The sequence below is a fragment of the Canis aureus genome, chromosome 28 (assembly GCF_053574225.1).
Source record: "Canis aureus isolate CA01 chromosome 28, VMU_Caureus_v.1.0, whole genome shotgun sequence".
Taxonomy (NCBI): domain Eukaryota; kingdom Metazoa; phylum Chordata; class Mammalia; order Carnivora; family Canidae; genus Canis; species Canis aureus.
The window spans coordinates 41319835-41331216 of NC_135638.1; the positions used below are offsets into that span (position 1 = coordinate 41319835).

The 11382-nt window shown below is 44.3% G+C and overlaps 1 long non-coding RNA gene across 1 annotated transcript; it reads right to left on the reverse strand.

The window, feature by feature from the left end:
• Window positions 1-5558: 5558 nt before the first annotated feature.
• LOC144300258 (uncharacterized) lies at window positions 5559-9662 on the reverse strand. Its single transcript, XR_013366842.1, has 3 exons — window positions 9571-9662; window positions 7971-8056; window positions 5559-5690 (listed from the first exon to the last, which is right to left on the reverse strand). It is a non-coding gene; the product is annotated as an uncharacterized LOC144300258 (long non-coding RNA).
• Window positions 9663-11382: the final 1720 nt, after the last annotated feature.

An 11382-nucleotide genomic window follows, 5' to 3' on the forward strand; every position in this document is an offset into this window, starting at 1 on the left:
TCCAGCTGTGTGAGCTTGACAGCTCAGCCCAGCACATAGCCAAGGAAGGAGCAAAGTCCTTAGTCTGAGGGTCTGACCTTAACATTTCAAATGCATAGTTATCTTGACCTTGGAACGAGGAGCCTGAACCGTGGGAATTCTGATAACCACACTACTTCAAAGTAATTAAATTAAAAATACTTATGTAAGCTTGTAAGGGTTTGGAAAACTCAGACCAAGTGATTGGTGATTTATATAAATATAAAAATTCATTAATTCCATTCCAAACAAATCCTTTCCAAGCAAAATGCATATATATATATATATATATATATATATATATATATATATATATATAAGAGCCAGATGCATGGGTGATTCTGCAGCTCTGCGTTTTGCTTGGAAAGGACTTGTTTGAAATAGAATATATATTATACATTAATTTTTATATATTTATAAATATATATGTAATATAATATATGTAATATATTATATATTTAATATATTACATACATTAATGTGTTTTGTTTGGAAAGGATTTATTTGGAATGGAATTAATGAATTCTAATATTAATATAAATCACTAATAACTTGGTCTGATTTTTCTAAGCCTCTTTATATGTGTGTGTATATGTGTGTGTACGTATATATATCCTAAACCTTTATATATGTGTATGTATATATGTATACGTGTATGTGTGTGTATATATATCATGTGTGTGTGCATGTGTATATAGAGAAAGAAGAGAAATTAAATTGAGCCCTTTATGCCAAGGCACAGGTATAAATTAACCACAATTAATTAAAGTTTAGAAAAGACAAGCAGCAATTCTTAGGATATGTTAAGCAAACAAACTAGCTCCTAGGCCCTGCAAACTCCTACTCATGCACAGAGAGAACAAAGAGAACTATAGCCTAGCCACAGCAGACAGAAAAGCAAGTCTCCTTTATAAGAAATTACCCAATTTCTTAGAAAGAGAGAGTTTTAAGAAATGTCATAAGAATCACTGTCCAGTTCTGTGGGTCAGCACACCATAGTGACTAGAGGTAAGGTCCCAAATCACTGAGGACTGGACAAACCATTTCAGATTGCTATGGACTGAATGTTTGTGCCCTCCCAAAATTCATATATGTTTAAGCCTTAATGCCCAATGTGACGGTATTGGAGGTAGGGGACCTTTGGAGTGTAATTAGGTCGTGAGAGTGGAGCCCTCCTAAGTGGAGTTAGCACACCTATAAAGGAAACCCACAGAGCTCCTGCACCCTTTCTGCACCATTGCAGGACACAGTGAAGGCTGCAACCTAGACAGGTCTCACCTGACCATGCTGGCACACAAAAATCACACTTCCAGCCTCCAGAATTGTGAGAAATCAATTTTGTTGTCTACAAAGCACCCAGTCTATGATAATTTGTTACAGCAGTGCCAACTAAGACATGCATGAAGCATCCTAGCTAAGGACCTTCTCATAAAATATTTAACAAGCACAAAAATTTTCCCTAATGTAGCTTCTGTTTGGCTTTTTTTCTCTCCTCTTGGAAGAAAACTGTTCCTGCCCCACCCTCACCTGCCACTAGGTAAGAAAAACCACATGCCTATCAACCTTGGGCTCACTCACTCAGCTCAGCATCAGAGGAAGCCCCTTTTCCAGGTAGGCCCTGGGGTGACCCTTTTTCCAAGGAGCCCACACCTGCCTCAGACTCTGTCCTAGGGTCCAGCTTTTCCTGCAAGTGTTGCCTCCGGGCCCCTCAGACCTGTGCCCAGTCCTCACTCCCGCTGGCTTCTGTTGCAGGGACACAGGCCGCCTGAGCTGCCCTGGCAACTTACCTCATGTCGCACTCTCTCCTGCCTTGTTCTGCTCCAATTGCTTCTGTCTCCATCATTGCCCTTAATGATTTCCCTGCAGTGTCATTTCACTTAGCCTCTTTTATTTTTTTTTAAGATTTTATTTATTTATTCATGAGAGACCCAGACAGAGAGAGGCAGAGACATAGGCAGAGGGAGAAGCAGGCCCCCTGCAGGGAGCCTGATGTGGGACTCGATCCCAGGACCCCAGGGTCACGTCCCAACCAAACCAAAGGCAGATGCTCAACCGCTGAGCCACCCAGGTGTCCTTTATTCAAGTCTCTTAAACTCTACTTCCATGCTTCTTCCTTTCTCTCCTCTTTCTAACCCACCATCCCACTTGGGAGAAAATAACGGAGTTCCTTAAGATGTCGCCCTCCACACTACTCAGTTTCCCTCTATCATAAATGCCCTCCTGATTGCAAGAACCACCAATTACTCGGGCTCCTGGGGGGTTCAGTTGGTTAAACGTCTGCCTTCAGCTCAGGTCATGATCCCAGTGTCCTCAGACAGAGTCCTGCTCAGTGGGGGAGTTTGTTTCTCCCTCTCCCTCTCCCTCTGCCCCTATGTGATCTCTCTCTCTCTCTCTCTCATTCACTCTCTCCCTCAAATAAATAAAATATTTTTTTAAAAATTTAATTCTGTGTCTATTCTAAGAATTGCTGGGCAATTCTAAATTCAAAACCTCTGTTTACCTGGAAAAGCACTGAATATAACCGTGTTGAATATGCTCAAGAAATATTTGTTCAAAGGATAAATGGATGGATAGATGGATGGGTGGGTAGATCTGACACTAAGCATTTCTGGAGATGTCAAGATCTCTTCACTTTGGGTTACGGTTCCAAGGAGAGAGGCAAGAAATGAGGGCCCTAGGGCTGCTCCTGATCCAGCAGGAGCTACCGCCTCCCCATGAAATCATTTGTCATTTCTGGAGGATCTGTACTGTAGAGCTTTGCACAACACAATTAAGTAAAGTAATAATTATAATAAAATAATGACATTGCAGTACATTAGCCACATGTCAAGTGTTCAATAGCCAACTCCATGTGGTTAGTGGCCACCATACTGGAGCATTTCATTACCACAGAAATTTTATTAGTCAGTTTTGTGAGACAAGAAAACATGAGGAAGTCATTTAAGATGCCCTAGAACTCCTTCTATGTGACAGACATGCTCACATTAGTACCGGTCTCACTCCACTGTGACCAGTGAGACCAGTACTGTCATTTGAAATACCCTGTATGGGACACCTGGGGGGCTCAGTCGTTAAGCATCTGCCTTGGGCTCAGGTCATGGCCCCAGGGCCCTGGGATGGAGCCCCAAACTGGGCTCCTGCTCAGCTCCCTCTCCCTCTGGCCCTCCTTCTCAACTCATGCTGTCTCCTCTCTCTCTGTCAAATAAAATCCTTTTTAAAAAATTGAAGTACTCTCTCATTTGTGCAGTAAAATGGTTCCTGGCATCAAATCTTCTAAAACCTTCCCCTTGGAATTCCCTGAAAGATAGGACTGTCCTTTGTTATTCATAACAAGCTCCTCAAGACCACACCTGAGTTTATGCTAATGAAATGATTCCTGTAACCCTAGGTAGCTTCAGGACAGGGGTTGGGCCAAGGCACAGCTGGAGGGCTGGAACTTTGAGTCCCAACCGCCCTTAACCTCTGGGGAGGGGAGAAGGGCTGGTTTGAGTTCAATCACCAATGGCCAATGATTTAGTAAAATTGCATCTCTATAATAATAAAACCATTAACATCTCTAACTGACAGGTTTCAGAGACCTACAGGTTGGTGAACACAGGGAGCTGCTGGGAGAGTGCTTCAAGAGAGCATGGAAGCCCCAGGGGCATCCCCCCCAATACAGTGTCCCTGCATCTCTTCCCTTTGGCTGTTCCTAAATTGTATCCTTAATAAGTAAAGTACTTTCCTGCGCTCTGCAATTCATTCTAGCGAATTATTGAACGCAAGAGAGAACTGTGGGTATTCCCAAATTTGTACTCAGCCAGGCAGAAGTATGGGTAGCTTGGAAACCACATTTGAATTGATGTCTGATGTGGGGCCAGTGCCATGGAACTGAGCCCTTACCCTGTAGGGTCCATGCTAACTCCAGGAATTAGTGTCAGAATTGAATCGTTAATCAAATAGTCATTTGATCAGTTGGACACCCAGCTGGTCAGAGAATCTAAGAATTAATTGGCATGAAGGAAAAACTCTCTCAGTTTGAAATGGAGAAAAGAGTTTTCACTTTTCTCTTTCATCAAAAAGACTGTGGGTGTGTGTTTTGGTGGCATTGTGCCTGTAAAGAGGCTGCCTCTGGTCAGGGGAAGGGTTTTTATTTATACACCGTCTGAGGAGCACTTTGCAATCCTTCAGCATGAAGGCTTCTATATAAGTGCAAGGTGTTATTGCAAGGTGTTAACAGTTCCAAATGAACCTTTTCATTTAACTGTGTCAACCTCTGGATTAGTCAGTCTTAACTCAATACATGGTGGAGTGGGCCAAACTAATGAGTTTTTGTTTAGAATATTTATATGTCTGACCTGAGAATTATGAGAGGTTTTTTCGATTTGAACCAGGGGGATATTTTAACCTTTTTGCCAAAACACATAGATCATTGAACCTTATTCCTCATTCTCTTTAAATATAGGTAGAATGAAACCCAGAAATAATAATGGCAATAATACTAAATATTTCCCCAGCATTTTTCTTTCAAAAACCTTGTGAATATATACATAGATTAGCTGGCTTGTCTTCCAACATTCCTGGACTTATTTGGAATATCAGTGTGGTTTATTCTCCCCTACTGTCTCTGGAGGGAGGCCTTCACAACTATGCAGCATCCCAGCAGCATCCAGCAGCATCTCCACCGTGTAGTTCCAACTCTTTGGCTCGGCCAATGCATTTATTTCTCCATGGGAGCCTGCAATCATATCCTGAGTCTTCTGAACACTCCTCTGGATGACACAACCAATCTGCTTTCTCTCCCCCAGCATGTGAAATAATCAAATACTTTGTGTATTAATCAGGGTTTTCCAGAGAAATAGAACAAATGGGATATATATCTGTCTATCTGTATATATCAATAGAGAGAGAAAGAGATTTATTATAGGGAACTGGCTTCTGTTACAGAAGCTGGCAAGTCTAGAATTCGCAGAGCTGATAGTTGATGTCCCAGTTCAAATCCAAAGACCAGAAATTGATGTGGAAGCAGGGAGAAGTGATATTCTAGTTCAAAGGCAGGAGAATCATCTCTTACTCGATGGACAACAGCCTTTTGTTCTATTCAGGCTTCTATTGATTGGGTGAAGCCCACCCTTATGATTGATTAGAGGGTAATCTGCTTTATTCTAAGGATTCAACTGTTAATCTCATCCAAAAACACAGAAATACCCACAATATTGTCTGACCAACCATCTGGGCCCTGTGGCCTAGTCACAGCAATACATAAAATTAACCATCACACTATGTGTGCACAAAAGAGTACACAGGGAAGGACACAGCACAGTTCAGGAGCATCTCTCTCTCCTTTGGTGGGATCCAGTTTTTTTCAGCCCTTCCATAAACCATCAGAGGAATCAACAGCCATGGCAGAGCTTGAACCAGTGACACCCACCAGTAGATTTCCTGACAGGGCCCCAATCTCCATTCACATAAGCTGGTAATCACAGCGTGCAAATGGTGGGCTGTTAACACCATCTGAGGGCCAGGCCCCTGCTGACCACAGAGCATAGCCCTTACCTTTCTCCTGGCCCATCTCTGCCTGGAATGTGTTGTCCCCTAGAGATTCACTCAGAGTCAGCTCCTCAGGAAACTACACCTGCCCACCTGTCCCATTGAGAAGAATTCTGGACAGCCTGTTGGTCTCCATTCTGAAACTACAAAGGATAGGGCCTTGGGATCACCTGGGTCTGCCTTCTGGTTTTATAGAAGTCATTGAGACCCAGAGAGATAAGCACCTTGACCAATATGCTCAGAGAGCTTATGAGCCCTGACTGGAATATAGTCCTTCATGCCCACTTCAAGGCTCTGTCCACAGCAGCACCTCTGCAGACCCTGTGTGAGGCTCCCAAGACCTCTTCAGCCATCATTCCTATGCATTAAGGTTATAGCCACGTTCAGAGCACAAATCAGGGATTCTATCTCTTTTGTCCCCTGTAGCCCTGACTCTTGCTAAATGCAGTAGCAGGCACTCCCTGGCCTCTCCCCATGGAGCATATTGGCACTTTGGGCAGGGCAAGCACTCCCTAGACTTTAGGAAAATCAAGAACATTCCCCATACAGTCTCAAACATTCCTCTTTGGAGGAGGATGAGCAGCCATGGCTCCCTGCAACGGCAGTGTACACATTCTCAGCAATTGATCCCCACAAAATCCTCAGAGATGGAGTCCATCATGGCTTTTCCTGTCTAAAAGAGTGAGTCAAGGCCAGATGGGGACGGTGCCTGGACTTCATGGCTCCAGGGCCTGGATGCCTGTCCTGCCTCACCCCTCACTGAAGATTTGCACCTCTGAGTTCCCTGCCCCCAGCTGGAACAGGCCATACCAATGGATGTGGGTTGTCAATGCCAGACCACATAGTAGGTGAAAGTTCTGGAAACTTCACAGAAAAGTCAATTCTTGTAAAATTTCCAGTGTGTTTTTGTTAGCCCCCAAAGAGAGATCTGTGTGCTCAGGATTGCTCTGGCTCTGCCCATTCTAAAGGGCAGCAGCACTTTTCCTGGTTGCTAAAGAATGCCCACCATATACAAGCTGGGCCAGGGCTAAATTCTCCCTAAAATTTAACCTCAGGTGTTTATGATAACAAGGAAGGTAAATTGATAAAACTAAATGTATCAAAGTCAAAATCATAGATAATGCCAAAACAGTTCCTATTGAACTTTGAGGTGTACCATGTATTTTTCAAAATGTTGGGGAGCACAGTGTTCAATTGATGTCCTCAGGATGAGGGACAGGCAGCCTGAGAATGTATGAGGGGAAGAAGGTACACAAGGATACGTTTTTATCCAAAACAGCTTATAGACAAGCCTCCCCTCCCCCTCAGCAAAATGGACTTAGGCTCCTCTGGCCTGACTGTACAGAATGATGTTCCAGTTCTCACATCATTTCAAGAAGAAAGGATAATCTTGAAATGTGTGATAACTCTTAAGTATAGGGTATTTTTCATACCTACTTTCTTCTAAAGAGATAGCAATGTGCCGAGAAAGACTGTCCAGCAAAGCACTACCTACAAATAGCCAAGGTGACATCTAGCAGCAGCCCCCAAGCCTGTGACCGAGTACATCCTTATTCCTCCAGTAACTGCAGACCTTCCCCAGAGTAAGGGATGGACCTGGTCTTGGGTGGATCACTACTGGCCTCTCCTCTTCCCTCCCATGATATGCTGAGGAGCCTGGTGTCCAAATAAATGAGCCTTGGATTATAGCATTTGCTAATTTCCCTGGTGTAAATATTACCACTGTATTCAATTCCAAGCCACCAATGGTTGAACCACTGAGTGGTAGAAGTCTTAAATGTATAAGAAGGCCTAGATGCCATCCCCCTGGAATCTCAACAACTAACTGCCCCACATCCTCCATGCATTTGCTCAAGGGTCACCTTCTCTGGGAGACCTTCCCCAACCATCGCACCTTATAATCCCCATCCCCCTTCTCTGCTTTATTTTCCTCTCAGCAGTTCTCATTGTATTCACATACATGGTTGATTCATTTACCTTGTGTCTCTTCCCACTAAAAGACACATTCCAGAGGAGTATGTGATTTTGTCCATTTCATTCACTGATGTATCCCCAGCCTAATGCAGCATTTGGCACATGGCCAGTGCCCCACATTTACTAATCAATGAGCCCCAGATTTTGTTTGAGTAGCTGGTGAACAATGCTTCTGTTTCTCCTGCCTTTGCACCTCTGGGATGTTCACTTAAAACCATCTTAGCTACAGCTTAAATACCAGCTGTAGATAAAACCTTTGGATTCTGTCATCCAACTAAGTCCTTCGAGTAGGACTAAAGGGAATCTGCCCAAATGTGTCCATCAGAGAGAGAGAATTCTCCTTAGCAGAGGCATTCTATTTCTAGCTGGGTTGGCAGAAGAGAATGATCACCTCCCGCCTTAGCAAAAAGGCTAATTACAAGGGAAATAGTTCACAGGCTTTTCCTCACCCTCCTAAGTTCAGAAACAGGAAGTAGACAGCTTTAGCTCCCAAATACAGAGAGTCTCCATCAGTAACCAGCGCTCCTGAATGTATCTGTGGGAACAAAAATGCAGAACCTGGTGTTTTATTGTTATCGTCTCTCTTCTAGACACTCTAGAATGCTCTAAGCCTTTAACTGTAGTTGGATTGTAACAGATGGACAACTTTGTGTGGTTGTCCCCTGGACACAAACTAGCCACAGATGAGATACCTGTACCCAACAGGAATGAATGTTGAAACCGTGTAACACTACCAGTAGAAGATGAATAATTGAATCAAGAAATATAAAAACATTACCAGAAAAATAAATTGAAGCCTTACCCAGTGCCGTCCCTCCAATAGCACTCTTCCGCGGAGGGGCCCCAGAGGGCACGTCTCCGATTACCTGGCTGTTGTAGGTGTCATTTCCAAAGCCTTGCCTGAGGCCATGTCCTTTGCAGGTGTGTCACTGTAGCTTCTGGGGCCCTCCTACCGCGCTGGCACCCATCCCTGGGCACGAGCACCAGCACCAGTGCCAGCCTGCGCAGGGACTCAGGGTGGGCACCTGCTGCTTGCCCCTGGCCTGCGGCTTGACCGCCTCTTCCCTGCCCTCTTACCTTCGCGTCCACCTGGCGAAGGCCCCTGCAGGTGCGTCCGGGCCGGGGCAGCGCGCCCTCCCTGGCCTGGAGGCTGGGGTCCCAGTCCCGCGGGCGGAACTGGCTGGAAGCGGCGCCATCTAGCGGCGCCGTGCGGCACGACTTAATGAAGGTACACGCCGGCTGCAGGGAGAGGAACTGAGCGCGCTGCAGTAACCTCAGCAACCTGAGAGGGCTGAGAAAAAGGCACTGACAGGCCCTAAATGTGCTTTGCTTTTTGTCTTCCACGCTAAACAACCTGGTTTAGTTTGCCATTTTCCTCCAACTCATTAAAATAATTCGCTGGAGGCAGCAAACCTTCCTCCACTGCAGCAGGTGGGTGTCAGCTCAGGAGCAGGTCCCAGGGGGAGAGTCAGCACACAGGAATGGGCATGTCAGAGACAACCACACAGGAAGGAATAAAGCACGGATAGGGGATGATTACAGATCACTCATCAGGTTTGGGGGTGCTTCATTTTTCTCAGATGACAAGCACTGTGTTTTGTAATTAAGGGGACTCCTCCCCTTACTGACCAGCATTTCCAAGTGTAATTGCAATTACCCGGAATCTGGCAGAGATAAGGAGGGTGTATCTTTGGCACAGGACAACGACACAATAATGAATAAAAATGCAGAAATAGAATTGGAGCCTTAAGTATAAGCTTCATGCAATCTAAATTTCCAGAGAGACTTATTACTTGGGTGTGCCAGAAGAGTTTAGATACATATGCCCAGCTACCACAATGAGAATTCTTGATATTTCTCCATATGGATAAGAATATTCATCACATAGTTTACAATTCAAACACACAACAGTCAAGAAATGTATAAAACTCATTTTTTACTACCAATTCACTAATGTGGGTTATGTATACTTGGCAATAAGAAGTATTTTTCTTGTAACCATACATAGCTAAGTAATGTCACAGGGAAAGCTTGCATCTATGAACTGACCTATTTATGCTGAAATATAAATGGTGCTCTGAAGTCCGGAGTCTTCTTGATCTTGATTTTGAGGGTTGATCTTAAGCAAGGAAAGAGTCACTGTGGAAAGCATGCCACATTCCCCTATTTATCCCATGACCTGTAGCAACCTACCTCCAGCTACCAAGAATTATTTTTAAAACCATTCTAAAAAGTACTAGTGGCCTATGAGTCTTAGTTATAAGCTTACCAGTAATGAGCACATCAAACTACTTTATAGTATTAAGAATATGTCCTTATTTAAGGGCATAACAAAAATTACTCAGGAAAACATCACCAACCGAAGACAAGACCAATAAATTTTTTTCATTTAAATCCCTTTCCTGAGATTATCAGTAAGTAAAGAAAACAGTTGCCTTCTTGACCAACTTTGTACAGCTCTCAGACAAGCTCTCTCCACCCCCTATCCAATCACTCCAGTGCTGAGAGTAAACTAGCAAGCAGTCTCATCCTTGAGTGGGCAGTGAGCGCGAGCACCCATGCCCTGCCGTACAGCAAACAGACAAGGTATGCCATGCACGCATACTAAATTACCACATTCATCAAAGTAATTAAGAAATACCTTTATTTAAGAAGGGGGATATGCTCCAACAGTGTGCTTGAGCTCACATCTGGGATTAAAAGAGGTAGAACTCATACAGGAAACAAAGGGACACTTAAGGGTGGAGTCAGACCCTACACAGTGACCTTTATCAGGGCACTGCCTCTTGTCCAGGCGACTTCTTCCTTGGGGACAGCCCATCTTATCCTGGCAAGCTCTGCCCAGATCCCTGGCCCATCACACCATCCATGGACAGCTGGACACCCTCACTTTGTTCAGAAGAGTTTTATTTGTAGAGGAGCATTCCACTGCACTTGACTAGCCCTCTGAAAGGTATTCTAGGGTAGGGAATTATCTGTTCGTGCATTTCTCCTTGTTACAGAAACAGCCAGAACCATCTCAGAATATAGGAGCCCAAAAGATCATTTCTAGGGAAACAGGTAACTGAAATAATCTTGCCAGTGAGAGACGGATTAGCAAAAGGGAAGCCCCACAGCCCAGACCTCAGGAGGGTATCATCTGTCAGATCCCTTCAGAGGATGTAAGAAATTCTCCACTTGTCTAAGAGTGAGCTATCCCCTTCACATACTAACATAACACATGCATAATCATGTACTGATACACACACACACACACACACACACACACACACTGTGTCCTGTAACATTGATTCAGAAATGACTCAGAAGAAAGATTTGCCTCCAAATGAATCACCAGCATCAATCTATGCAGTACCCAGGGCTTTCCTGGGAGGTCTTCCTTACAAATCCTGGCCAAGCCTGGTCCTGCTTAGCTAATGAGATCATATCCCAGGGTGTGGATCCATATCACCACCTAACTGCAGGGGCCCATGGCTCCTCCCCATCCACACCTACATGCTATTGGATTGCTGGGTCTTCTGTTGCTGTTCTCTCTGCCTGGAATGCCCCTTCTTCTTCTCCCTGCCCCTGAAAATCCTACCCTTCCAAAACCCTCCTTCTGCATAGCCCCACTGAACATTCACACATAGTTATAGCGTGTCCTCTGATTGTTGGATCTTTTATTCAAAGGTCCTGGGGTTCTTAAAGACAGAGGTAGCCATTGTCTTGTGTAGTTCTGACTCCATTTGGAGGAGCAAGTTTCGTTTTTTTTTTTAATTATTTAACTTTTTTTTTTTAATGTATTCATAAGAGACATAGAGAAAGAGAGAGACAGAGACCAGGCGGAGGGAGAAGCAGGCTCCATGCAGGGAGCCCGACGTG